This window comes from Zonotrichia albicollis, chromosome 10, assembly GCF_047830755.1.
Source record: "Zonotrichia albicollis isolate bZonAlb1 chromosome 10, bZonAlb1.hap1, whole genome shotgun sequence".
In the NCBI taxonomy this organism is placed as follows: domain Eukaryota; kingdom Metazoa; phylum Chordata; class Aves; order Passeriformes; family Passerellidae; genus Zonotrichia; species Zonotrichia albicollis.
This window is the reverse complement of record NC_133828.1, coordinates 172,778-199,201: the sequence shown is the minus strand read 5'-3', so window position 1 is coordinate 199,201 and position 26,424 is coordinate 172,778. Positions and strand designations below refer to the sequence as shown.

The 26,424-nt window shown below is 42.0% G+C and overlaps 2 long non-coding RNA genes across 2 annotated transcripts; both read left to right on the top strand.

Moving 5' to 3' along the window:
• Positions 1-6,885: 6,885 nt before the first annotated feature.
• Positions 6,886-11,963, top strand: LOC141730393 (uncharacterized). Its single transcript, XR_012581845.1, has 3 exons — positions 6,886-8,988; positions 10,218-10,424; positions 11,545-11,963. It is a non-coding gene; the product is annotated as an uncharacterized LOC141730393 (long non-coding RNA).
• Positions 11,964-17,869: 5,906 nt separating this feature from the next.
• LOC141730392 (uncharacterized) lies at positions 17,870-24,698 on the top strand. Its single transcript, XR_012581843.1, has 6 exons — positions 17,870-19,638; positions 20,729-21,132; positions 22,736-22,800; positions 23,418-23,481; positions 24,181-24,256; positions 24,374-24,698. It is a non-coding gene; the product is annotated as an uncharacterized LOC141730392 (long non-coding RNA).
• Positions 24,699-26,424: the final 1,726 nt, after the last annotated feature.

Genomic DNA, 26,424 nt, shown 5'->3' with positions numbered 1-26,424 from the left:
TTGAAAGGTTTTTCAATGTAGTGGTTTTAAGGTGGTTTTTAGAATTGATTGTATGGTTTGATGTGGTTTATAGTTGCTGTCCGGTAAGGGATGTGGTGTGAGTACTTGAACGTTATGGTTTTGGTTTTCCTAAGTTCCGTTTTCTTTCTGGTTCGATAGGTTTTTTTAGTTTTATTTTTGGTGCCAGGGGTATTCACGTGGTGGGTTTTTATAGGCAATATGTTTTTTAATTTGGGTAGTGATATTTTTTAGTATTTTAACAGTTTAGATTTTTTATTTTTATGCTTTGAATTAGTTTTCTTTTAATTTTAAATTAAGTTTTCTAGATTATTGGTTTTTATTTGTGCATTAGCATAAAGGTAGAGCTTTGGGGGCTTCTTTTAGTACTGTTTAGGGTCAGTTGTACAGTTTTGAGTCTAGTGAGTTGGTTTGATTTAATTTTTAGTGGGTGTTTGTTTTTCTTAGCAGTTGTGTCATTTTCAAGGTGTATTTGAGGTTTTTGGGGTTTTTGAGATACTGGTTTAGGAGGACGTTTATGATGAGCATGTGCGCAGGTTTTGGGCTAGTTGAAGTGGGATTTAAAATTTATTTTGGGTTAGGTTTATTTGAGTGTTTATGAGGGTTCAATGTTGTGGGATGTTTGTTCCGTTAGTGATAAAAATAGGTTTTGTTTTGATGTGCTGCGATGGGATGAGCGTGTGCTGCGTGCCGGTGCTGACAAAGGTACGGTATTGTTGTGGCTTATTTATATGGTTTAATATAGAGATGAAAATAGAGATAAATATACATTTAAAAAGAAATATTACATTAGAGTGGTAAACATAAATATTGAGAACAGATACATATATAAAACTATAATTCATGGTATAGAATTGTGAGATATCATATAGATAAATGATAGTCTATTATATATATGCACAAAGATATATAAATATAGATTGTAAATATAAAAATACTTAAATATAGTTAAATTGGGGGTTTTATTAGGTTGTAGACCTGTTTTTATTAATAAATCATATAAATAGAAAAAAATAAAAATTCAGATACAAATATATAGGGAAATACAAATATCTATAAATATTGATATTAAATAAATCCAAGTAAAAGAAATATACAATACAGAAATTTTCTATCTATGCTTATATTAGAGGGCATTCTCCCTAAGATATATATATAATATCTATGAATATAATGAATAAAAATTATCAATCTAAATATGATTATAATTTTGAAAGATAAAGTTACTTGTTAAATTTTAAATGTGGTTGAAATAAAGAAGTGTCCTTGGTTTTGATTTGGTTAGAGGCAGGAGTTTTATTTTAAATAATAGAAGTGTTATAGAAATGTGAATCTTAAGATAGAAATAGATAATAAATATATAAAGGGAGATTGCTAAACTATGACTACAAATTGAACTATAAATATAGGTAAGTAATATGAAGAGTTGTAGTATAGAATATAAATAACATGATACGGCAATATAAATTATAAATGGGAATATAAATATAAAAATAGGTAAGTATAGTTTAAAAGAAAGGGAATTTTTTGGCTTTTATTTAAGTAGAGGCAGGGGTTTTATTTTAAATAAGTGTTACAGAAGTAAAAATCTTGACGCAGAAATATGTAATCAATGTATAAAAATATATAACTGCTCGCATCAGATGTAATGTAGAATATAAATTTATTTACAAATTGAGATTGATAAAGATAAATGTATAAGTAAGCAATATACATTAATGTACATTATAAATGCAAATAGGAATATAAAAATCAGACATAAGGATAAAACCTATTTAAATATTGTTTGAACTAAAGGGTTGGGGTTTTTTTAATTCTTACTGGCTTAGAGGCAGGGTTTTTATTTTAAATGATATGAATGTAGATGTTATTGGTATATATTTCTCAATATTGAGATATACAATCAAGATATAAATATATATATAAACACAAAATATAAGTAAATAGAGATAATAGGAAGAGATGTAATGGAGAATACAAATAACAGCATACGTAAGTATACATTTTAAATGTAAATGTGAATATGGACCTGAAAAACAGAATTTTAAAAAATATTGAAATACAGTTGAGAAGAAAGGGTTTTCTTTTTGGCTTTAACGTGGGTGGAGGCAGGGGTTTTATTTTAAATAATGGAAGTGCTACAGAAGTAAAAATCCTCACACAGAAAGATATAATAAATATATAAAGATCTGAATAAAAATACGAAAAAAAATAGAAGTAATAGGAAGAGTTGTAACATAGAATATAAATTTATAAATAAATCGGAAAATAGAAATGCAAAATCGAACACACATCAGTATAGAATTTAAATATAAATGTGGATCTAAATTTGAAAAATATTATTTAAAAAAAAAATGAAATACAGTTGAAATGAAAGGGGTTTGTATTTGGCATGTATGGGTGGACGCAGGGGTTTTATTTTGAATCCTGCAAGTGTTAGAGAAGTAAAAATCCTAAGAGAAATGTATACTTCCAATGTAAAAATAGGTATATTTCGAGCGGGGCCGAATTGTTCGGAAGAGCCGAAGAGCCGAGTGTGGCCGAACAGAGCCGACTTGAGCCGAAGAGCCGAGTGTGGCCGAACAGAGGCGACTTGAGCCGAAGAGCCGAGTGTGGCCGAACAGAGGCGACTTGAGCCGAAGAGCCGAGTGTAGCCGAAAACATCCGAGTTTACACTAAGAGCCGAGGATAGCCGACTGGAATCGATAGCCGAGGGTAGCCGACACTGGCCGCATTTAGACAATGCGCCGAGTGTGACCGAGTTTAGCCCAAGCGTGCCGAGTTGGGCCGAAGAGCCGAACTGAAACGAGTTTAGACCAAGAGCCGAAGCAAGCCGAATTGAGCCGAGTTTCTTTAAACAGAACCGAAGGACGTCGCAGCGCTCTCCCTGCAGGTCTCCGGATCACACGGCAGGGGGCGCTGTATAAAGTAAGTATAAAATATCAACTCTCTATAAGAAGGAATAAAAGCTCTATGTCACGTACAGCAGTAGAAAATTTCAGGCTGCCAGGGAGTAAATAGTTTTCTTTACATCATTTTCGTTTTGCAGTTTTTTTTTTACTGCCAGGTAGCCCGAAAGTTTCTAGTGCTGCTTTTTTATTCTAAAGCTAGAAAGGAAAACCAAGATTAGACATAGAGGGAAAGAAGGAAAGAAAAGGAAAACAAGAAAATAAGGAATGGAACTGAAAGGAAGAAAGAAAGAAGGACAGGAAGGAAGGAAGGCAGGCAGGCCAAAGAAAAAAAACCAAGGAGGGCAAGGAGAAACGCAGGGGAAAAAAAAAAAAAAAAAAAAAAAAAAAGGATACAGACTTGGAGATGCGCAAGAAAAAACCCAGAAAAAATCCCCAAGATGGGCAAGAAATAAAATAAGAAATAAAATCAGAAAAAAAAAAAAAAAAAAAAACCACAAACCAAAAAAAAACCAGGATGGGGATAAAAATTTCCGGAAAAAAACCCCAGAAACAAACAGAAAAAAAACCCCAAGATGGGCAAGAAGAAACGAAGAAAAGAACCCAAGAAATGCCAGAAAACGTCAAGGAAAAAGGGAGTAAAAGCCCCAAGAAACAAGGCAAGAAAGAGAGGCAATAGAGGCCACAAAAAAGGCAAGAGAAAACCCAAGCAATGCCAGGAAAAGGTACGAAAATGGTTCTGCCAGGTGCGATCAAGGTGAGCGGGTTCAGTCTCAGGTACAGGAGATGAACAAGTGTCAGATTAGCTCGGGGCACTGCTGTGCAATGCAGCCGTGACAGGATTGATGTTTAAATCTAGTTTAAATAAATTGGGGATTGTTTGGCTTTTATTGGGGTATAGGCTGGAGATTTCATAAAAGGTATAAAAATAGAAATCCAATTATATCCTATATATATCGATATCGAGAAATATTTAATATACGTAAATATAAGTAAAAGAAATATGTTGTGTAAAAAGAATATATCTATTATTGTATAAAAAGGTATTCTCTCCAATCTATAAGATATCTATAAATATAATAAATGAAAATTACAAATGTAAATGTGAATAGAATTACGACAAACAAAATTATTTTTTAAATTTTAAGTGTGGTTTAAATAAAGGGGTGTCTTTGGTTTTTCTTTCCTTAGAGGCAGGGGTTTTATTTTAAATAATATAAGTACTATAGAAATCTAAATCGGCATAGAGAAATATGTAATAAAAATCTAAAGTTGTAATACTAAACTATGAATTTAAAAAGAAATAGAAATAGAAATCTATGTAAGTAACATGAAGAGATGTAATATACAATATAGTAAATATTATACAGTAATATAAATTCTAAATCTAAAAGCGAATATAAATGTGACAAATAGATGATGGGGGCTCGGAGCAGCCCAGGTGTGAGTGTGAGGATGATGGGGGGCTCGGAGCAGCCCAGGTGTGAGCTGTGAGGATGATGGGGGGCTCGGAGCAGCCCAGGTGTGAGTGTGAGGATGATGGGGGGCTCGGAGCAGCCCAGGTGTGAGTGTGAGGATGATGGGGGGCTCGGAGCAGCCCAGGTGTGAGTGTGAGGATGATGGGGGGCTCGGAGCAGCCCAGGTGTGAGTGTGAGGATGATGGGGGGCTCGGAGCAGCCCAGGTGTGAGTGTGAGGATGATGAGGGCTCGGAGCAGCCCAGGTGTGAGCTGTGAGGATGATGAGGGAGTGGCTCTTGCCGGGGCGAGGCGGTTTTAACGGGGGGAGAGTTTGCCTCTGTACATTTTTGCACGGAGCTGCTGAGTGGAGGGCTTTATGGGGCGCTCCCGGCGCTGTCTCACGGAAGGACTGCGAGAGCTTCTCCCAGGGTCGGTGGAAACACCCGGATTCGCGCTTGGATACGTCCAAGCATCGCTTAAAGGAGGTGCCGAGGGACGAATCTTTGTGCCGGGGAGCAGCAGCCGAACAGGTGAGCCCGTGTGGGTTTGGAGCGGGGAATTTTGTCCTTCCCCTTTGCAATTTCATCTTGCCAGTCCCTCCCCGCTTCCCCAGGAGCAGAAATGGAGCTTATGAGGACGAAAGGGATTAAGGAGAAGGAAGCAGCTCCTCTTCTTTTATTGTCTGCGTTTGAACTGAGGGGATCCCTCTTCACTTGTGGTTTTAAGGGCGTTGATTGCAGGAAAAGCTGCCTTTTCCAGGCTGTTGGGGGTATCCCGGGGGTGACAGGGAATCCCTGCGTTTTATTTGAAGGGGAATGGGAAAAGTATTCTTGTGGTGTTATGGGTTTGGTTTGAAGGCAGCCGCCCCATTTTCATCACCCTAGGGTTGAAATGGAGGGGGCAGCCGCGGTGTCCCTCCTTTTCAAGGGTTTGAATGGAGGTGGAAATGGCCCTTTGCCATCAGTCGAAGGCTTTCATTGAGGAGCGCCCCTTCTTTTGTGCTCTCGTAGGGGACGAACGTGAAGGGGAGAGGACACTTCTTTGCCCTTGTTGAAGGGAGGCGAGCCCCGCCTGCGGCGTCAGTTTCGGGGTTCGGTTGCGGGAAGCTGCAGCTGTGGCAGCGTTTGCAGGGCTGCAATGGGGCCGTGCCGCTGCATGGGAGGGCGCTTGTGGTGCCCGCGGCCCGGGCCGGAACGTTGCCGCTCGGGAGCGGCGCTGGCACGGCCCGGGCAGCTGCCGGGGCGCACGGGGGATTTGGCGCGGCCGGGCCGGCCAAGGGCGGCGGTGGCGGAGCCGCGCCGGTGCGAGCCGAGGGAGCCGCGCCGGGCCGGCCAAGGGCGGCAGAGGCGGCGCGGGCGCTGCTGCGGCGGCCCGGGCGGTGCCGGCCGCTCCGGCCGCTCCGGGCGCGGGGCTCGGGCGCCGCCGCCACCCCCGGGCCCGGTGCCGGCCCCGCCGGGCAGGGGCAGCGGGCGCGGCTCTCCGGGCCGGCGCCGGCCCCGCGTGCCGGAGGAGCCGCCGGAGGAACCGGTCTCCTGGCGGGAGCCGCGCTCCGTCCGGGGCCGGCAGCGAGCGCGGGCTTCGGCTGCTCGCAGTGCTGGGGCGGTGCCGCGGTTCGGAGGCGCTTTTTCGGCATTGATTGCATCGCTGTGTTCGGTTTGCAGCGGGGGTACGCTAAGGGCTACGGGGTTCTTCCTGAGTGCTGCGGTTCTCGGTGCCGGTGGGGATGATAAAGGTTCGTTTCGGATTGGGTTTCATAGTCGGCTATGTTTTTTTTGCCGGGGTATTATGTTTAGAAAGGCGCGCAATGGTTTTTACGGGTCGTAGCGCGAAGCAGCGGTTCGGATTTTAATTCTGTTGAGGTGGCTTTTATTGGCGTGAGCGGGTAGTGTTTGTTTCGGTGGGCTTTTGAGGTAGCGTCGTGTCGTTCATAGCAGCGGGTTTTTAATCTCGAGAATTGCATGTGTGTTTATCGTCTTCCAGGGCTTTTATTTATTTGCTTGGTTTGATTGTAGTGTATGTTTTATGGTTGCGGGTAATTTGGGAGACATTGTTTATGGTTACGTTTGTCTTGAGTCTTTGTGTTTGTTTCTAGGTGTTATTTTTATTTTGATAGCTTGAGGCACTATGGGTTTATTCAGTTGGGAATAATATTTTTGTTGCAGATTTAGGCTTATTTGGTTTTTGGGATTATTCTTGTTGGTGGCTTCTTCATTTTCTTATTTGTTGTTGTTGTCTTTTAATGTCTTTGAGTATTGTTGACCAGGTGTTTTTTTTGGGAACGTGGGTATTTATATGGTGGGTTTTTAAAGAGTTTTTTACTAGGGTAGTTAATTTCTTAGTTTTTAGCGGTTGAGATGTTTTCCATTTTGTTAATTAGTTCAGTTTTTAAAGTTATTTTTACAGAGGATTGTTTATTCTTTGAGTTAGCGTAGAGGTAGAATTTTGTCTTTTTTTTTTTTTTTTTTTAGTAACGTTCAGTGTGAGTGGCACTGTCTGGAGTTTAGAAGATTGGTTTGACTTTTTTTTTGTACCTTTTGTAATTTGCTGTGTGTGTTTCTATAGGGTTTTCTTTTGTTTTGGTTCCATTTTTCGGTCGTGATGAGAATTGTTATTGACAAGAGTGTTCTTTGTTTTTTCTCTGACGCTTGTTTGGCTGTTGGAGGTGTCTCGATGTTTTTGGAAGATATTGGTGGGAATTTGATGCTGTTTGTTCTGTCATTTCATTTAGGAATTGGATTTTAAATATACAATTATAACTCTCACTATATTGAAACAAAAGAAATAGATGTGTAGAAATGGGAATGAGCCAACGTTATTTTTATATATTCGGTCAATTTTTAAAATTTAACATGGAACATAAGTCATTATATGTTACAATTAGTTATTCTAGTTTTTAATAGAGCATTGTGTATGTATACAGATATATGAATAGAGAATATAAATGGAAATACAACCCAAACAAAAAAGCAAATATAGAAATGTATTGCAACTATATGCAGATATATAAAAAATTAGTAATAAAGTGTAAATATACAATAACATAAATTGATCCAATATATAATACAAATAATACTGTATATATCTTATTAAAATATATTATAGGAAATGGATATAAAGTAGGTATAAATATAGTACACGGATGTGATATATCTATCATTTGTTGTATATTATGATAAATATAAAGATAAAAAAAAATTAAGGTAGTTTAAAATAATGGATGGTTTTGTTTTTTCTTTGCCAAAGCAGGGATTTTAGTGTAAAAATTACAAATACAAATACTATAAAGGTAGAAATCTAAGTATAGAAATACATCATAAACACATTAAAGATTTATATAAAAATTTGAAATATAAGGAAAAATAAGGGGTAGCAGCATATATGGTACATAATTTAAAAAATAATTCCCGTATATTTTTGAATAAGAGGCATATTAGATGTAGTTATGAATATAATGCATCAATATAAACTATAAATATAAATTTGAATATAGTCATACAAACTATAAATATAAAAATATTTCAATATAGTTTAAAAGGAGGGTATTTTGTATTTATTGAGTTAGAAAGGGATTTTAATTTTAAATAATAAACGTGTTCTAGAAATAGAATTTCAAAAATATAAATATAGAATCAATACATAAAGATATTTATAAAAACACAAAAGATAAATAAATATTATTAGTAGGAATAGACGTAATATAGTATAAGGAATAGACATAATATACTGTACAAATTACATACTGCATCCATGTCCACTATAAATATGCACTTGAATATAAATACGAAAAATAGAAATATCAACTTTATTTAAATATCATTTAAAAGAACGGAGCTTGTTTTGGTCACGTCGGATAAGAGGCAGGTTTTTGGCATTTATGTCAGAGCAGTTTTTGGCTGGGGTCGCGCCTGTTCTTTTTTGCCGCCGTCGCTGCCCGCAGCCCCGAGGCGCGCTGCGCCCCCGTCTGGGGCGGGCGGCAGTGCTGCCGCCTTGTGGGCAGAGCGCGGTACTGCAGGCGTGCGCCGGCAGGCAGCCGAGAGGCCGCCATGCTGGGAGTGGCGTGTCGCGGGTGTCTCGGACTTTTCGTTGACCTTCTCGAGATGGCGGGGAAGTGGAGGACCCCGGTGGGCGTAAGTGAACTGCCTGCATGGAATACCGACGTCATGGCGGCCCCGACGGATTTTTCTGCGGCGTTTGAAGCGTATCCGATACATGCTGTGGGCTCAGCGTCGCCGCGGGCGGGCGTATTTCTGCGGGTTTGTGACAGGCATCTGGGTTAACCTGGCCTGTCTGCGCCGGGGTCCTCTCATGCCCGCTCTCCCGCCCTCAGCGAGCCGAGCCGGGCTGAAGTGTTCCGAAGATCCGAGTGTGGCCGAAAATAACCGCGTTTAGCTTAAGAGACCAGGATAGCCTAGTGTAGCTGACATTAGCCGCGTTAGGACAAAGAGCCGCATGAGGTTAGCCAGTAGCCGGGAGTGGCCTGGTGGCTCCTGAAATTCCACGATAGGCAGGATGGTTCCCAGACCCAAGCTGGCCCCAGTGCCAAGTCGGGCTGACGTGATAGCGCCTCGTGGCTCCTGCAGTGTGCCATCCAGAAGCGGGGCAGGTGAGTTTTGTTTGCCAGGGAAAAGGGCCGTGGTTTGTGGGGGGGGGGGGGCTGTGGCTGGGGGTGGCCGGCTGGCTCCTGAAATTCTTTGGTATGCAGGGTGGTTCCCAGACCCAAGGTGGCACCAGTGCCAAGTCGGTCTGTTTTGACAGTGCCAAGTCAAAACTTCACTTGTCCTAGTTTAGATTTCTGATGTGGAGGAGCAGAAGTGCCACCTGATATGGAATTTGGTGCTCTCTGTGGAGTGACGTCCTGTAAAATTTCTGTCCCAGAAATTCTGTCACGATGGCTCTGCTCCATAAAGAATGACACGGCCTGATTGTCAGCAATTTTTGCTTCTGCAATAGTGTAAAAATGCTAAAATTTGAACACTGCCTATAATTTCAAAAGAAAATATTTTAAAACTTGAAGTGATAGCTAAAATTAGGCCTGAAAGGTAGCAAGAGCAGGTAGCAAGAATATTTCTCCCTGCTTGTAGATATACTTTTCATTCAAAAATTTGCTGATGGAGAGATTCTTTCATGTATTTAGTGACCTTTACAGATGTATTCCCCTAGTGTTTTGAGTTGATAGAATCATGGAATAATTCAGGTTGGAAGGGGCTCTAAAGATCACCTCATTCCAAGCCTGCTGCCGTGGGCAGGGACGTGGTTCCATAGAGCAGGTTGCTCTGAGCCTGATGCCAGAGCACCAATGGGCCTGGAACACTTCCAGGGATGGGGCAGCCCCAGCATCTGTGAGCAAGCTGTGCCAGCCAGGTGCCAGAGGAGGAAGAAAGCCCTTCCCACGTGGAGCAGAGGCTGCTGCAGCTTCGCGTAGCCTCGTGTCACCGAGCGTGTGAGACAGAAGAGCCCTTCCCGTGGAGGGGTATCGGCGCTGACGGATCTTTTTTGGGAGAAGCGGAGCAATGGAACGCCAGAGCAGCCTTCAGTTCTTCTGGCAGAGTAGGGAGCAGCTTGAAGCAGGAGCAGAGCTGGCCTGGTGCCTGCCAGCTCTGCAGGCAGTGGGGATGGAGAAGCTGCAGTTACCTGTCTGCTTGGCTGAGTCTTTAAAAAGGAGGCACTTTTCTGTAGTTCCTTTTCTATAAGCGTTACGTGCAAGTTCCCCCTAGAAGTCCAAAGGCAGCTGTTTTCTTAGCAGGAGGAAGTCAGGAGGAGGCAAAGCGGGCAAAGACATCAGATAAGTCGGGATAAAATTCTTGGCTAACCTGTTTTTTCCGCTTCCTCCAGACAGCCAGTTCTGAAGCACTGAGCAGAGATCTGCCCGGGAGGAAGAGCAGAGCCAATCTCTGAGAGCTGACGCGAGAGCTGTGGTGAGGACAGCTGCTCCCTGCCTGCAGCCTGCCTTGGTGTGGGAGCTGCCGAGCTGCCATTCCTGTGGTGGGAGTGTTTCTCCTCTCATCGAGCCAAGCCAGAGACCTGCTAGGGAAGGAGCAGGTAAGGTTTAAGTACCGAGATCTCCCCAGTAAGAAGTGAGGTGACAAAAGGAAATGGCCTGAAGTTGCAGCAGGGAAGGCTTAGATTGGCTTTGAGGACCAATTTCTTCACTGAAAGGGTGGTCAGGCATAGGAGCAGGCTGCCCAGGGCAGTCCCCATTGCTGGAGACATTTAAAGCATGGCAAGATGTGGTGTTTAGGGACCTGATTGGGGTGGGGGCTTGGCAGTGCTGGGGCAGCAGCCGGGCTCGATGACCTTAGAAGGCTTTTGCAACCTAAAGGACGCTATGGTTCTGGAAAGCCTCGACCCCTGTGGCTCTAACACAGCACCTGGATGCTGACGGAAGGAGGCTGGTGATAGAGCCTGGAGGTCCCTGTCCCACGGGGAGGGAGAGGACAAGGCAGTGTCGCCTGCAGGGAGGGTCTCGTCCCCAGAGGGCAGTCAGCGACTCCATCCCTGCCCGGGGCTCTGGGTGCAGCCTCGGGGTGGACACCTGCCCTCAGGTTTCCCTCTGGGCACCCGGGAAGGGAACCGGGTCCATCCGTGTGGCAGCTCCAGGGCCTGCAGGCTTTGGGGCTTTGCAGCTGTGTGCCTTGTCACAGGGTGGCAGGGACGTGACGCTGCCTGGGCACGCTGCTGGCCTGGGATCCTTGCTGCTTTCCTCCTTATCCCATATGGATTTAGCAGCAATCTTCTTCTATCTTTTCTTTAAAACTGTCCTTGGGAGAGTGCAAAGAGAGGGTAATCAGTTATGTCAAAGCCTACATATTTTACCTGTTGGCACTTAAGAGAAAAGACAAAAGCCTGCTTGGCATCCTTCTGCCTGGAAGTGATTGTGACCCAGGGAAGTGAGGAAGGGGCTGGCCGAGGTCACTGAGGCTCTGAGATGGAGGTGAGTTTGCATCCCAGTTTATTGGAACGGAGGCTCATCAGAAGTTTCCTCGGCTGTCTAAGGCACAGAGCCCTGGAGCCCAGTAAGCCTGAGCTGCTGCATGCTTGCTGTGAGCCTTGGGGTGAGCGTGCATCGTTGCAGGCTTGGGATGGATTGAAATGTGCTGAGGAAACCGGAGGGAGGGAGGGAGGGAAATGCTCTGTTAACATGTGCCAATTCTTCTGTCAGACTCATCACGGCAGGATGGCCTGAAGGCTGAAAGCGTAAGAAGATGTGGAGGGAAACAGAGAATCTGACAGGAGCATCGAACGCGCGAGCGCACGAATTTTGCTTTTTGCTTGGGTGTAAACTCAGGAGTTGAAAGGAATTTGGGAGTGAGAAGGGACATTTCAGAAGGTGAAGAAGAAAAAGAAGTTGTTGTTGTTGTTACAGGCCTGGCAAAATCTTTTGTTCTAGCTAATAAAAGAAGTTAGTTTAAATAAAAAAAAGAAAAAAAAATGTAGTTTTTCTTTACCTGACTATTATATTCATTGGTGGTATATGGTGTGTTGTTTTATTTCTTGGTATTATTAACTCAGTGTAAGTTGTTTTTTGAGTGAACTAACTTTCTGGATGGGTTGGTTTGTATTTGAGGCAGGATTGATTTCAATAGGTTTCTTTCATAGACTTGTGATAGGTATTACTGGGGTTTTGGCTTTGTTTACTGTATGCATAAACATCCAGCTTTGGTTGGGCCAGGTGGGCTGCCAGAGTTTGTGGGTGTGAATTTATTCGATGGCTTTGGTTAAATGCAGTGTTTAATTTTTGAAAGGTTTTTCAATGTAGTGGTTTTAAGGTGGTTTTTAGAATTGATTGTATGGTTTGATGTTGTTTATAGTTGCTGTCCGGTAAGGGATGTGGTGTGAGTACTTGAACGTTATGGTTTTGGTTTTCCTAAGTTCCGTTTTCTTTCTGGTTCGATAGGTTTTTTTAGTTTTATTTTTGGTGCCAGGGGTATTCACGTGGTGGGTTTTTATAGGCAATATGTTTTTTAATTTGGGTAGTGATATTTTTTAGTATTTTAACAGTTTAGATTTTTTATTTTTATGCTTTGAATTAGTTTTCTTTTAATTTTAAATTAAGTTTTATAGATTATTGGTTTTTATTTGTGCATTAGCATAAAGGTAGAGCTTTGGGGGCTTCTTTTAGTACTGTTTAGGGTCAGTTGTACAGTTTTGAGTCTAGTGAATTGGTTTGATTTAATTTTTAGTGGGTGTTTGTTTTTCTTAGCAGTTGTGTCATTTTCAAGGTGTATTGGAGGTTTTTGGGGTTTTTGAGATACTGGTTTAGGAGGACGTTTATGATGAGCATGTGCGCAGGTTTTGGGCTAGTTGAAGTGGGATTTAAAATTTATTTTGGGTTAGGTTTATTTGAGTGTTTATGAGGGTTCAGTGTTGTGGGATGTTTGTTCCGTTAGTAATAAAAATAGGTTTTGTTTTGATGTGCTGCGATGGGATGAGCGTGTGCTGCGTGCCGGTGCTGACAAAGGTACGGTATTGTTGTGGCTTATTTATATGGTTTAATATAGAGATGGAAATAGAAATAAATATACATTTAAAAAGAAATATAACATTAGAGTGGTAAACATAAATATTGAGAACAGATACATATATAAAACTATAATTCATGGTATAGAATTGTAAGATATCATATAGATAAATGATAGTTTATTATATATATGCACAAAGATATATAAATATAGATTGTAAATATAAAAATACTTAAATATAGTTAAATTGGGGGTTTTATTAGGTTGTAGACCTGTTTTTATTAATAAATCATATAAATAGAAATAAAATAAAAATTCAGATACAAATATATAGGGAAATACAAATATCTATAAATATTGATATTAAATAAATCCAAGTAAAAGAAATATACAATACAGAAATTTTCTATCTATGATTATATTAGAGGGCATTCTCCCTAAGATATATACAATATCTATGAATATAATGAATAAAAATTATCAATCTAAATATGATTATAATTTTGAAAGATAAAGTTACTTGTTAAATTTTAAATGTGGTTGAAATAAAGAAGTGTCCTTGGTTTTGATTTGGTTAGAGGCAGGAGTTTTATTTTAAATAATAGAAGTGTTATAGAAATGTGAATCTTAAGATAGAAATAGATAATAAATATATAAAGGGAGATTGCTAAACTATGACTACAAATTGAACTATAAATATAGGTAAGTAATATGAAGAGTTGTAGTATAGAATATAAATAACATGATACGGCAATATAAATTATAAATGGGAAGATAAATATAAAAATAGGTAAGTATAGTTTAAAAGAAAGGGAATTTTTTGGCTTTTATTTAAGTAGAGGCAGGGGTTTTATTTTAAATAAGTGTTACAGAAGTAAAAATCTTGACGCAGAAATATGTAATCAATGTATAAAAATATATAACTGCTCGCATCGGGTGTAATGTAGAATATAAATTTATTTACAAATTGAGATTGATAAAGATAAATGTATAAGTAAGCAATATACATTAATGTACATTATAAATGCAAATAGGAATATAAAAATCAGACATAAGGATAAAACCTATTTAAATATTTTTTGAAAGAAAGGGTTGGGGGTTTTTTTATTCGTATTGGGTTAGAGGCAGGGTTTTTATTTTAAATGATATGAATGTAGATATTATTGGTATATATTTCTCAATATTGAGATATACAATCAAGATATAAATATAGATATAAACACAAAATATAAGTAAATAGAGATAATAGGAAGAGATGTAATGGAGAATACAAATAACAGCATACGTAAGTATACATTTTAAATGTAAATGTGAATATGGACCTGAAAAATAGAATTTTAAAAAATATTGAAATACAGTTGAGAAGAAAGGGTTTTCTTTTTGGCTTTAACGTGGGTGGAGGCAGGGGTTTTATTTTAAATAATGGAAGTGCTACAGAAGTAAAAATCCTCACACAGAAAGATATAATAAATATATAAAGATCTGAATAAAAATACGAAAAAAAATAGAAGTAATAGGAAGAGTTGTAACAGAGAATATAAATTTATAAATAAATCGGAAAATAGAAATGCAAAATCGAACACACATCAGTATAGAATTTAAATATAAATGTGGATCTAAATTTGAAAAATATTATTAAAAAAAAAAATGAAATACAGTTGAAATGAAAGGGGTTTGTATTTGGCATGTATGGGTGGACGCAGGGGTTTTATTTTGAATCCTGCAAGTGTTAGAGAAGTAAAAATCCTAAGAGAAATGTATACTTCCAATGTAAAAATAGGTATATTTCGAGCGGGGCCGAATTGTTCGGAAGAGGCGAAGAGCCGAGTGTTGCCGAACAGAGGCGACTTGAGCCGAAGAGCCGAGTGTGGCCGAACAGAGGCGACTTGAGCCGAAGAGCCGAGTGTAGCCGAAAACAGCCGAGTTTACACTAAGAGCCGATGATAGCCGACTGGAATCGATAGCCCGGGGTAGCCGACACTGGCCGCATTTAGACAATGCGCCGAATGTGACCGAGTTTCGTCCAAGCGTGCCGAGTTCGGCCGTAGAGCCGAACTGAAACGAGTTTAGACCAAGAGCCGAAGCAAGCCGAATTGAGCCGAGTTTCTTGAAACAGAACCGAAGGACGCCGCAGCGCTCTCCCTGCAGGTCTCCGGGGCACACGGCAGGGGGCGCTGTATAAAGTAAGTATAAAATATCAACTATCTATAAGAAGGAATAAAAGCTCTATGTCATGTGCAGCAGTAGAAAATTTCAGGCTCCCAGGGAGTAAATAGTTTTCTTTACATCATTTTCGTTTTGCAGGTTTGTTTTACTGCCAGGTAGCCTGAAAGTTTCTACTGCTGCTTTTTTATTCTAAAGCTAGAAAGGAAAACCAAGATTAGACATACAGGGAAAGAAAGAAAGAAAAGGAAAACAAGAAAATAAGGAAAGGAACTGAAAGGAAGAAAGAAAGAAAGAAGGATAGGAAGGCAGGAAGGAAGGAAGGCAGGCAGGCCAAAGGAAAAAAACGAAGGAGGGCAAGGAGAAAGACAGGGAAAAAAAAAAAAAAAGACGAAAAAAAGAAAAAAAAGACGAAAAAAAGAAAAAAAAAAGGATAAAGACTTCGAGATGCGCAAGAAAAAACCCAGAAAAAAACCCCAAGATGGGCAAGAAGAAACGAAGAAAAGAACCCAAGAAATGCCAGAAAAAGTCAAGGAAAAAGGGAGGAAAAGCCCCAAGAAAGAAGGCAAGAAAGAGAGGCAGTAAAGGCCACAAAAATGCAAGAAAAAACCCAAGCAATGCCAGGAAAAGGTACGAAAATGGTTTTGCCAGGTGCGATCAAGGTGAGCGGGTTCAGTCTCAGGTACGGGAGATGAACAAGTGTCAGATTAGCTCGGGGCACTGCTGTGCAATGCAGCCGTGACAGGATTGATGTTTAAATACAGTTTAAAAAATTGGGGATTGTTTGGCTTTTATTGGGGTATAGGCTGGAGATTTCATAAAAGGTATAAAAATAGAAATCCAATTATATCCTATATATATCGATATCCAGAAATATTTAATATATGTAAATATACGTAAAAGAAATATATTGTGTAAAAAGAATATATCTATTATTATATAAAAAGGTATTCTCTCCCATCTATAAGATATCTATAAATATAATAAAAGAAAATTACAAATGTAAATGTGAATAGAATTACGACAAACAAAATTATTTTTAAAATTTTAAGTGTGGTTTAAATAAAGGGGTGTCTATGGTTTTTCTTTCCTTAGAGGCAGGGGGTTTTTTTTAAATAATATAAGTACTATAGAAATCTAAATCGGCATAGACAAATATGTAATAAAAATCTAAAGATGTAATACTAAACTATGAATTTAAAAAGAAATAGAAATAGAAATCTATGTTAGTAACATGAAGAGATGTAATATACAATATAAAAAATATTATACAGTAATATAAATTCTAAATCTAAAAGCGAATATAAATATGACAAATATATGATGGGGGCTCGGAGCAGCCCAGGTGTGAGTGTGAGGATGATGAGGGGCTCGGAGCAGCCCAGGTGTGAGTGTGAGGATGATGAGGGCTCGGAGCAGCCCAGGTGTGAGCTGTGAGGATGATGAGGGGGTGGCTCTTGCCGGGGCGAGGCGGTTTTAACGGGGGGAGAGTTTGCCTCTGTACATTTTTGCACGGAGCTGCTGAGTGGAGGGCTTTATGGGGCGCTCCCGGCGCTGTCTCACGGAAGGACTGCGAGAGCTTCTCCCAGGGTCGGCGGGAGCACCCGGATTCGCGCTTGGGTACGTCCAAGCATCGCTTAAAGGAGGTGCCGAGCGACGAATCTTTGTGCCGGGGAGCAGCAGCCGAGCAGGTGAGCCCGTGTGCGTTTGGAGCGGGGAATTTTGTCCTTCCCCTTTGCAATTTCATCTTGCCAGTCCCTCCCCGCTTCCCCAGGAGCAGAAATGGAGCTTATGAGGACGAAAGGGATTAAGGAGGAGGAAGCAGCTCCTCTTCTTTTATTGTCTGCGTTTGAACTGAGGGGATCCCTCTTCACTTGTGGTTTTAAGGGCGTTGATTGCAGGAAAAGCTGCCTTTTCCAGGCTGTTGGGGGTATCCCGGGGGTGACAGGGAATCCCTGCGTTCTATTTGAAGGGGAATGGGAAAAGTATTCTTGTGGTGTTATGGGTTTGGTTTGAAGGCAGCCACCCCATTTTCATCATCCTAGGGTTGAAATGGAGGGGGCAGCCGCGGTGTCCCTCCTTTTCAAGGGTTTGAATGGAGGTGGAAATGGCCCTTTGCCATCAGTCGAAGGCTTTCATTTGAGGAGCGCCCCTTCTTTTGTGCTCTCGTAGGGGACGAACGTGAAGGGGAGAGGACACTTCTTTGCCCTTGTTGAAGGGAGGCGAGCCCCGCCTGCGGCGTCAGTTTCGGGCTTCGGTTGCGGGAAGCTGCAGCTGTGGCAGCGTTTGCAGGGCTGCAATGGGGTCGTGCCGCTGCATGGGAGGGCGCTTGTGGTGGCCGCGGCCCGGGCCGGAACGTTGCCGCTCGGGAGCGGCGCTGGCACGGCCCGGGCAGCTGCCGGGGCGCACGGGGGATTTGGCGCGGCCGGGCCGGCCAAGGGCGGCGGTGGCGGAGCCGCGCCGGTGCGAGCCGAGGGAGCCGCGCCGGGCCGGCCACGGGCGGCAGAGGCGGCGCGGGCGCTGCTGCGGCGGCCCGGGCGGTGCCGGCCGCTCCGGCCGCTCCGGGCGCGGGGCTCGGGCGCCGCCGCCACCCCCGGGCCCGGTGCCGGCCCCGCCGGGCAGGGGCAGCGGGCGCGGCTCTCCGGGCCGGCGCCGGCCCCGCGTGCCGGAGGAGCCGCCGGAGGAGCCGGTCTCCTGGCGGGAGCCGCGCTCCGTCCGGGGCCGGCAGCGAGCGCGGGCTTCGGCTGCTCGCGGTGCTGGGGCGGTGCCGCGGTTCGGAGGCGCTTTTTCGGCATTGATTGCATCGCTGTGCTCGGTTTGCAGCGGGGGTACGCTAAGGGCTACGCGGTTCTTCCTGAGTGCTGCGGTTCTCGGTGCCGGTGGGGATGATAAAGGTTCGTTTCGGATTGGGTTTCATAGTCGGATATGTTTTTTTTGCCGGGGTATTATGTTTAGAAAGGCGCGCAATGGTTTTTACGGGTCGTAGCGCGAAGCAGCGGTTCGGATTTTAATTCTGTTGAGGTGGCTTTTATTGGCGTGAGCGGGTAGTGTTTGTTTCGATGGGCTTTTGAGGTAGCGTCGTGTCGTTCATAGCAGCGGGTTTTTAATCTCGAGAATTGCATGTGTGTTTATCGTCTTCCAGGGCTTTTATTTATTTGGTTGGTTTGATTGTAGTGTATGTTTTATGGCTGCGGGTAATTTGGGAGACATTGTTTATGGTTACGTTTGTCTTTAGGCTTTGTGTTTGTTTCTAGGTGTTATTTTTATTTTGATAGCTTGAGGCACTATGGGTTTATTCAGTTGGGAATAATATTTTTGTTGCAGATTTAGGCTTATTTGGTTTTTGGGATTATTCTTGTTGGTGGTTTCTTCATTTTCTTTTTTGTTGTTGTTGTTGTCTTTTAATGTCTTTGAGTATTGTTCCTCAGGGGCATTTTGGGAACATGGGTATTTATATGGTGGGTTTTTAAATTGTTTTTTACTAGGGTAGTTAATTTCTTAGTTTTTAGCGGTTGAGATGTTTTCCATTTTGTTAATTAGTTCAGTTTTTAAAGTTAGTTTTACGGAGGATTGTTTATTCTTTGAGTTAGCGTAGAGGTAGAATTTTGTCGGTTTTTTTTTTTTTTTAGTAACGTTCAGGGTGAGTGGCACTGTCTGGAGTTTAGAAGATTGGTTTGACTTTTTTTTAGTACCTTTTGTAATTTGCTGTGTGTGTTTCTATAGGGTTTTCTTTTCTTTTGGTTCCATTTTTCGGTCGTGATGAGAATTGTTATTGACAAGAGTGTTCTTTGTTTTTTCTCTGACGCTTGTTTGGCTGTTGGAGGTGTCTCGATGTTTTTGGAAGATATTGGTGGGAATTTGATGCTGTTTGTTCTGTCATTTCATTTAGGAATTGGATTTTAAATATACAATTATAACTCTCACTATATTGAAACAAAAGAAATAGATGTGTAGAAATGGGAATGAGCCAACGTTATTTTTATATATTCGGTCAATTTTTAAAATTTAACATGGAACATAAGTCATTATATGTTGCAATTAGTTATTCTATTTTTTAATAGAGCATCGTGTATGTATATAGATATATGAATAGAGAATATAAATGGAAACACAAGCCAAACAAAAATGCAAATATAGAAATGTATTGCAACTATATGCAGATATATAAAAAATTAGTAATAAATTCCGTCCCCCGCCTCTATGGTTTCAAGATAGCGGAGACAATTTCCGGTCCTCCCAGCTGCCGTCTCTATGGTTTCAACGTGCCAGAAGGGTATATCCGGTCGTCCCGTCCCTTCTCTCTATGGTTTCAAGGTGGCGGAGACAATTTCTGGTCCTCCCAGCTGCCGTCTCTATGGTTTCAACGTGCCAGAAGGGTTTACCCGGTCGTCCCGTCCTTTCTCTCTATGGTTTCAAGATGGCGGAGACAATTTCCGGTCCTCCCAGCTGCCGTCTCTATGGTTTCAACGTGCCAGAAGGGTTTATCCGGTCGTTTTTATTTGGTTAGAGGCAAGAGTTTTATTTTAAATAATAGAAGTGTTATAGAAATGTGAATCTTAATATAGAAATAGATAATAAATATATAAAGGGAGATTGCTAAACTATGACTACAAATTGAACTATAATTATAGGTAAGTAATATGAAGAGTTGTAGTATAGAATAGAAATAACATGATACGGCAATATGAATTATAAATGGGAATATAAATATAAAAATAGGTAAGTATAGTTTAAAAGAAAGGGAATTTTTTGGCTTTTATTTAAGTAGAGGCAGGGGTTTTATTTTAAATAGGTGTTACAGCAGTAAAAATCTTGACGCAGAAATATGTAATCAATGTATAAAAATATGTATAAAAATATATAACTGCTCGCATCAGATGTAATGTAGAATATAAATTTATTTACAAATTGAGATTGATAAAGATAAATGTATAAGTAAGCAATATACATTAATGTACATTATAAATGCAAATAGGAATATAAAAATCAGACATAAGGATAAAACCTATTTAAATATTGTTTGAAAGAAAGGGTTGGGGTTTTTTTTATTCTTACTGGGTTAGAGGCAGGGTTTTTATTTTAAATGATATGAATGTAGATATTATTGGTATATATTTCTCAATATTGAGATATACAATCAAGATATAAATATAGATATAAACACAAAATATAAGTAAATAGAGATAATAGGAAGAGATGTAATGGAGAATACAAATAACAGCATACGTAAGTATACATTTTAAATGTAAATGTGAATATGGACCTGAAAAACAGAATTTTAAAAAATATTGAAATACAGTTGAGAAGAAAGGGTTTTCTTTTTGCTTTAACGTGGGTGGAGGCAGGGGTTTTATTTTAAATAATGGAAGTGCTACAGAAGTAAAAATCCTCACACAGAAAGATATAATAAATATATAAAGATCTGAATAAAAATACGAAAAAAAAATAGAAGTAATAGGAAGAGTTGTAACAGAGAATATAAATTTATAAATAAATCGGAAAATAGAAATGCAAAATCGAACACACATCAGTATAGAATTTAAATATAAATGTGGATCTAAATTTGAAAAATATTATTAAAAAAAAAAATGAAATACAGTTGAAATGAAAGGGGTTTGTATTTGGCATGTATGGGTGGACGCAGGGGTTTTATTTTGAATCCTGCAAGTGTTAGAGAAGTAAAAATCCTAAGAGAAATGTATACTTCCAATGTAAAAATAGGTATATTTCGAGCGGGGCCGAATTGTTCGGAAGAGCCGAAGAGCCGAGTGTTGCCGAACAGAGGCGACTTGAGCCGAAGAGCCGAGTGTGGCCGAACAGAGCCGACTTGAGCCGAAGAGCCGAGTGTAGCCGAAAACATCCGAGTTTTACACTAAGAGCCGAGGATAGCCGACTGGAATCGATAGCCGAGGGTAGCCGACACTGGCCGCATTTAGACAATGCGCCGAATGTTACCGAGTTTCGTCCAACCGTGCCGAGTTGGGCCGAAGAGCCGAACTGAAACGAGTTTAGACCAAGAGCCGAAGCAAGCCGAATTGAGCCGAGTTTCTTGAAACAGAACCGAAGGACGCCGCAGCGCTCTCCCTGCAGGTCTCCGGGGCACACGGCAGGGGGCGCTGTATAAAGTAAGTATAAAATATCAACTATCTATAAGAAGAAATAAAAGCTCTATGTCATGTGCAGCAGTAGAAAATTTCAGGCTCCCAGGGAATAAATAGTTTTCTTTACATCATTTTCGTTTTGCAGGTTTTTTTTACTCCCAGGTAGCCTGAAAGTTTCTACTGCTGCTTTTTTATTCTTAAGCTAGAAAGGAAAACCAAGATCAGAAACAGAAGAAAAGGAAAGGAAAAGGGAAGGAAAGGAAAGGAATCAGGAGCACCAGAGGGAAGGGAAGGGGTGAAAAGCAGAGTGAAAAAAGAAAAAAGAGTTGGAGCGAAAAAGAGAGGGCATTCGGGAGGAGCGTTGCTGCCTCAGGTCCTTCCCCGCCCAGGGGCGAAGGACCCGTTTGATGCCCGGGAGGGACTGCAGCTCCCGGTGGCGGAGGACGGAGCAGTGGCTGTCAGCCCGAGACTACAACTCCCGGCACGCCCTGCTGCCGGCGAGGCGTGTGACGCAACGGCTGGCGCGGCACCGGAGTGGCTGGCGTGCCAGGCGGCCGCGCGGGGCTGTGCGCGGGCAGCTCCCGGGCCCAGTCTCGCGCGGGACGGCGCTGCGGCGGCGACGCCGGAGGGGCGAAGCCTCCGTCTGGCCGCCCGCACGGAGCTGAGCAGCGCGGAAGGGGCGTCGGCCCGGTTCTTCGGCCTTACTCAGCGGTAGCGATGGCGGAGGGCGAGGCGGTGCTTTGCTGCCGCGGGCCGGGAGCTGCAGGAGGCGCCCCGGGCGAGCGGCGCCGGGCGCTCCCGCGGTCCCGGTGGGGCGGCTGCCCTCAGGCTGGCGGAGGCGCAGCAGCCCCCGAGCTGCAGCCGTCTCCCGCGGGCTGCTGCCGGTGCTGCGGGCGGAGGCGGCTCCGCCGCGTGTTGGGCGTTGCGAGCAGAGGGCGCTGCGATATCGCCGGAATGACTGGGCTGCTGCCTGCGCTAGTGCTCGAGGCTCTTTCTGCCATGCAAACGGATGGAGCGGCGCTGAGCGGTAAAGCCAGAGATGGCCGGGAGAATGCCCAGCGCAGGGAGCAGGCGGGCTGTATCCTTCCGATGGCACAGGTGCGATCTGCAAACTCATCCCCTTCTGCCCCTGCCCTCCCGAGCCCCAGGGAAAGTGCTTTCCAGCATTGTCGGGCTTCTGAAAGACAAAACTTGTGATTTGACACTAGCATCCAGAAAAGCTTTCTGTCTAGATTAGCAAATGCCTAAATTGTTCTTGGTTACATCCCATGACCGGTTTTAGGCAGTGACTTTATACTGCTTTTAGGATTTTCTTGTACCAAGGTGAGAAAATAGGCAGGTCTGATAGTGGTTTCACTTTTTTTCTACTTCACGTTCCATGAGATTCTTTTATCCAAGCACTTGTTTTAAAATTGTACTGTAGGCGTTTATGGTTCACTTTTTTTTTTCTTTGCAGCACCCGTGACTTTTTTTTTTTTCTCTAAATCGGGAGTAAATATAGCTGAGTAAAATGACCTTGGTTTTCTTCTTTCTTTTTCAACTGAGTTGTTTTTATTAAAAATCCTATTTGAATATGTAGAAAAAGTGGGTATGTCCTGTAATATATCCTAGCTTTTCTTGTTTACAGGGTACTCAGAAAATATGTCTCCCTTAGAGTCCCACAGAAACGTTCTCAGTGCGATCTCTGTCAAGGTATGCATTTACAAATAAGTGATCCTTTAGATATCTGACTGTGTACCTTTTCCTGTAATTCAGAGCTTGCGTTCCGTGCCTTTTATGATAAACCTATAAAACATGTAAAAATGGTTTTCCACGTCTTAATCGTTGCAGGCAGCACTAAGTGGATTTAGAGCCTGTTCTTGACAAGACAAAGGGAAAAAGTGTGACTTTGATGCTGAACTTGTCATTTTTCATTGGACTTGTCTTTAATTATTCAGGAATAGAGAGAACTAGAAAAAGAGAGAAATAGAATTGGTTATTGAGCACTCCTCAAATGCTCACCGTGATTCAGTGCAGAGCCGAAGTGAAGGGTGATGGAACAGAGCTCTGTGCTTTAGAAGGAAATAAATTTAAACCTGACCTCCACACAGTGTCTCACTAACTTCTGTTGTTTTAAAATACAAAATACGTTTAGGAAGTGTTGGAAGTTAGTATTTTGGGAAAGAAATGGCAGTTCCACAGAACATTGCATTTAACAGAGGCTCTCGGAACGATTCATGTTGTAACTGCTGTCACTGCAATCGGTTGGTGGTTCAGCCTTGAAATGTGCACTTGCCCTTCTATAAAGCACTGTTTTGTTTGCCTTTCAGTGCTATGAGTCTTGATAAATTGGAGAAGAGCCCAAGAGAAGTTTTTCATCCCTTGATATAAAAGGTAGGAAGTGACTTTTTTTGGTTTGGTTCCTTTTCTTTATTATTTTCTGGAAATAAAAGTAATTAAGTATAGGTACGACTGGTTTGTTTCTTCCAGTAGCAGGTGATAATAATAGTAGTGGTAATAGTAAAAATAATAATAGAAATAATAATAATAATAGTAACGTAATACTACTTAAACTGTCTTTATCCATTGAACTGGCCATTTCAAATCAAAACTTGTAAACACAAATCAAACCATCATCCTTGTAGAATCTTTCACAGCAGTGGGCTAAAGATCCTGGTTTTGTTGACAGGATTTATCGGTTCTGGAACACAAGAGGGAAGTACAAGCCTAACTACTTCTAGCTCACAGACCCGCCCAGTGAATACAGCTTTGTATTTTGATGGGCTTGTGATGACTTTGAAATCCATTGCTCATTACAGTAAAAAAAAAATAATGTTTTTTTGAACGTGACAGCAGAAATAACTTTCAGTACCAACTTAATAATAATAGATCGCCAATTTAAGTTAAAAATTCATGCTATACTATCAAAATTTAAAGGTAAAATATTATGTATTAGGTGATGGTATAAAGTGTATGTTCTAATGTGTAGGATGTATGCAAAGATACATACATACCTGAAAGTCCTTAGAGGAAACAAATTTTTATGTCTGCTGTTTGACTGTTTATCATACAATATTTGGTTTTATTTCCCAGGGATCGGTGAATTTTAACTTTGGAGTCCTCTACGCTAAGGATGCTCGGCTTACAGATGATGAAATGTTCAGTAATGGTGAGTTTTTCACCTTCTCTTTAATTGCTATGCTGATCTGAATAAGAAAAAAACAAAAGCAAGAGAAAAAAAAAGGATGGTTTATTATTTTTTACGCTGTTATGTTTGTTTCCTCAGTATTTGCTGCAGCTCTGCTTACCCAAACTTTGGGTTCCTTCTGTCCCACTGGGAGTCGCCCGATTTGGTTGCATCTGGTGAAACTCACCCTGAGACCTTGGAGAACTAGCTCAAACTACGTGAGAGCCATTTGCAGTTCTCTGCAGACACCTGGAGAATGGGTGATGCTTCTGAGGATCTGGCAAGTGTGCTTCTATCAAAACTCAGTCTGTGAAATTTCTGGGGAAAACCCTTCTGTGTACCGAAGGGTTCAAACTCTGGTGAGGATCCAGTTATCAGGTGCTCACCTGGATGGTTCCAGCTCTTAAAGCGAACACTTGTACTCTTGCCCCGTAGTTTATATCTATCGTATTTTTGTTATTTTGCAAGATTTTACGGCTTTGCAAAATATTGTGCATTTGACTCTTTGGAACCTGTCAGGTGGTTCTTTGGTGCAGCACCACCTCATGGGACACTTGGCTGCTGTCCTGAAGGGGTTGGTCGTAAATCCTGGAGGGTTTATAAGTCTTCTGTCCCCAGGGAGCTATCGTGCTTTGTTTGCTTTTGTTCTGTTTGTTAGGCGCTGCTTCTCACTGGAAGTATGAATTTCAAACTACCCTGTTCTTTTTTTAACTGTTTTCCTGGTTCTCTCCCTACGGCAGGGAAAGACTCTCGTGTCCTTGTCGTCAGGCTCGGTGCTGTCCAAAAAGATACAGAGACTAAAACAATCCTAAGAAGCAAAATATGACTGCAGGGAAAACAAGCTGGAGAGAACAAAAGGTGGTATGGTTATCCTTACCCTCTGTTAGAAACATCCACTGTGCTTTGATGCTGGTAGCTGCCAGGGGCTTGTCAGCTCTTTGTAGGCAGGTGTGGGTGTTCACTTGTAGGTTTTTTCTCTGGACAAGTCAATTCAATCTTTGCTAAGCTTATATTTGCAGATTACTCTCTAGCACAGTCCAGCATGACATTTTTGAATGTTGTAAAAATACCATGTTACTTGGAAATTGCTAATGATGAGAAGCCTTAGGGAAAAATAAGATTTCAGGGTTGGAAGATGTGAGAAGAATTTTGTGGGGATGTTAGACTGAAATAAAGTGCACTTGAAGCTGGACTGGCACGCTGGCAGATCCCCTATTAAAGAGTAGTGCTTAAATTAGTCTGGTGGTTGCCCATTGTTTCTGTAGAAATCAATGTTTCCTGGTCTTCAGAAGTAAGCTGCTTTGAAAAGCTGGAAGGTGCAGTATAGTGACAATCCCCGTGCTTTGGATTAAAAGTAGATTTCAGAAGGGTGATAGGCTTTTGTCTTTTCCTAGAAGTCGATGTAATCCTATCGAGGAGTTTTTAATTCTGTGTTGCCATGTCATCCCTCAGAGCCCTGTCGTACTAATCGTCATACAGATGCAAAACAAAAAATCAGACCCTGTCCCAGCCACTTAGAGCCCAGAACACGATTTCCTCGGGCTGCCATTTGCGTGCCATCGGTACTCACCACGGAAGCGAGCCGGGGATGTTGCAGCTGTTGGGAACAAACCGCTTCTCGTCACACAGAAATGGAATTCGGACGACGCCTCGGCCAGCCCCTCTCTGCCGTCGTCTCCTGAATCTGCAGCAGAGCAGTTGCAGTCCGTCCGGGTACGTGTAATCCAGCTCCTGACGATCTGAGCACACGGAGCAGCGCTCAGCTGCCGTGGGGGCTCAGGGAAGGCAGAGTGTGCATTGTCATCTTCCTGAACCTACAGACCAATCAAAGTGAGAAGCCACAGGTTGGAAATCACTCGCATATATGCTAAATAAAACTTGCAGATTTATTTAAGAATTATTACTGCTTGTTCTTTTTTGTGCTTCTGTGCTTAGAAAACATCCCTATAAAATCAGTTCAATTCATCAGTTGAACCTTTGTTTGCAGACCCTCACTGAGCAGAATTTGTTGCAGACTCAGTGCACGCTGCGCTGGAGTGTGAGGAGCTCAGTGCACTGCCGGGAGTGTGAGGAGCTCATGTGTGCTACTTTTTGCTTTAGGACGCTCTAAGGTATTTATTCCTTTTGGGATACATGATGAGAATTCCCAA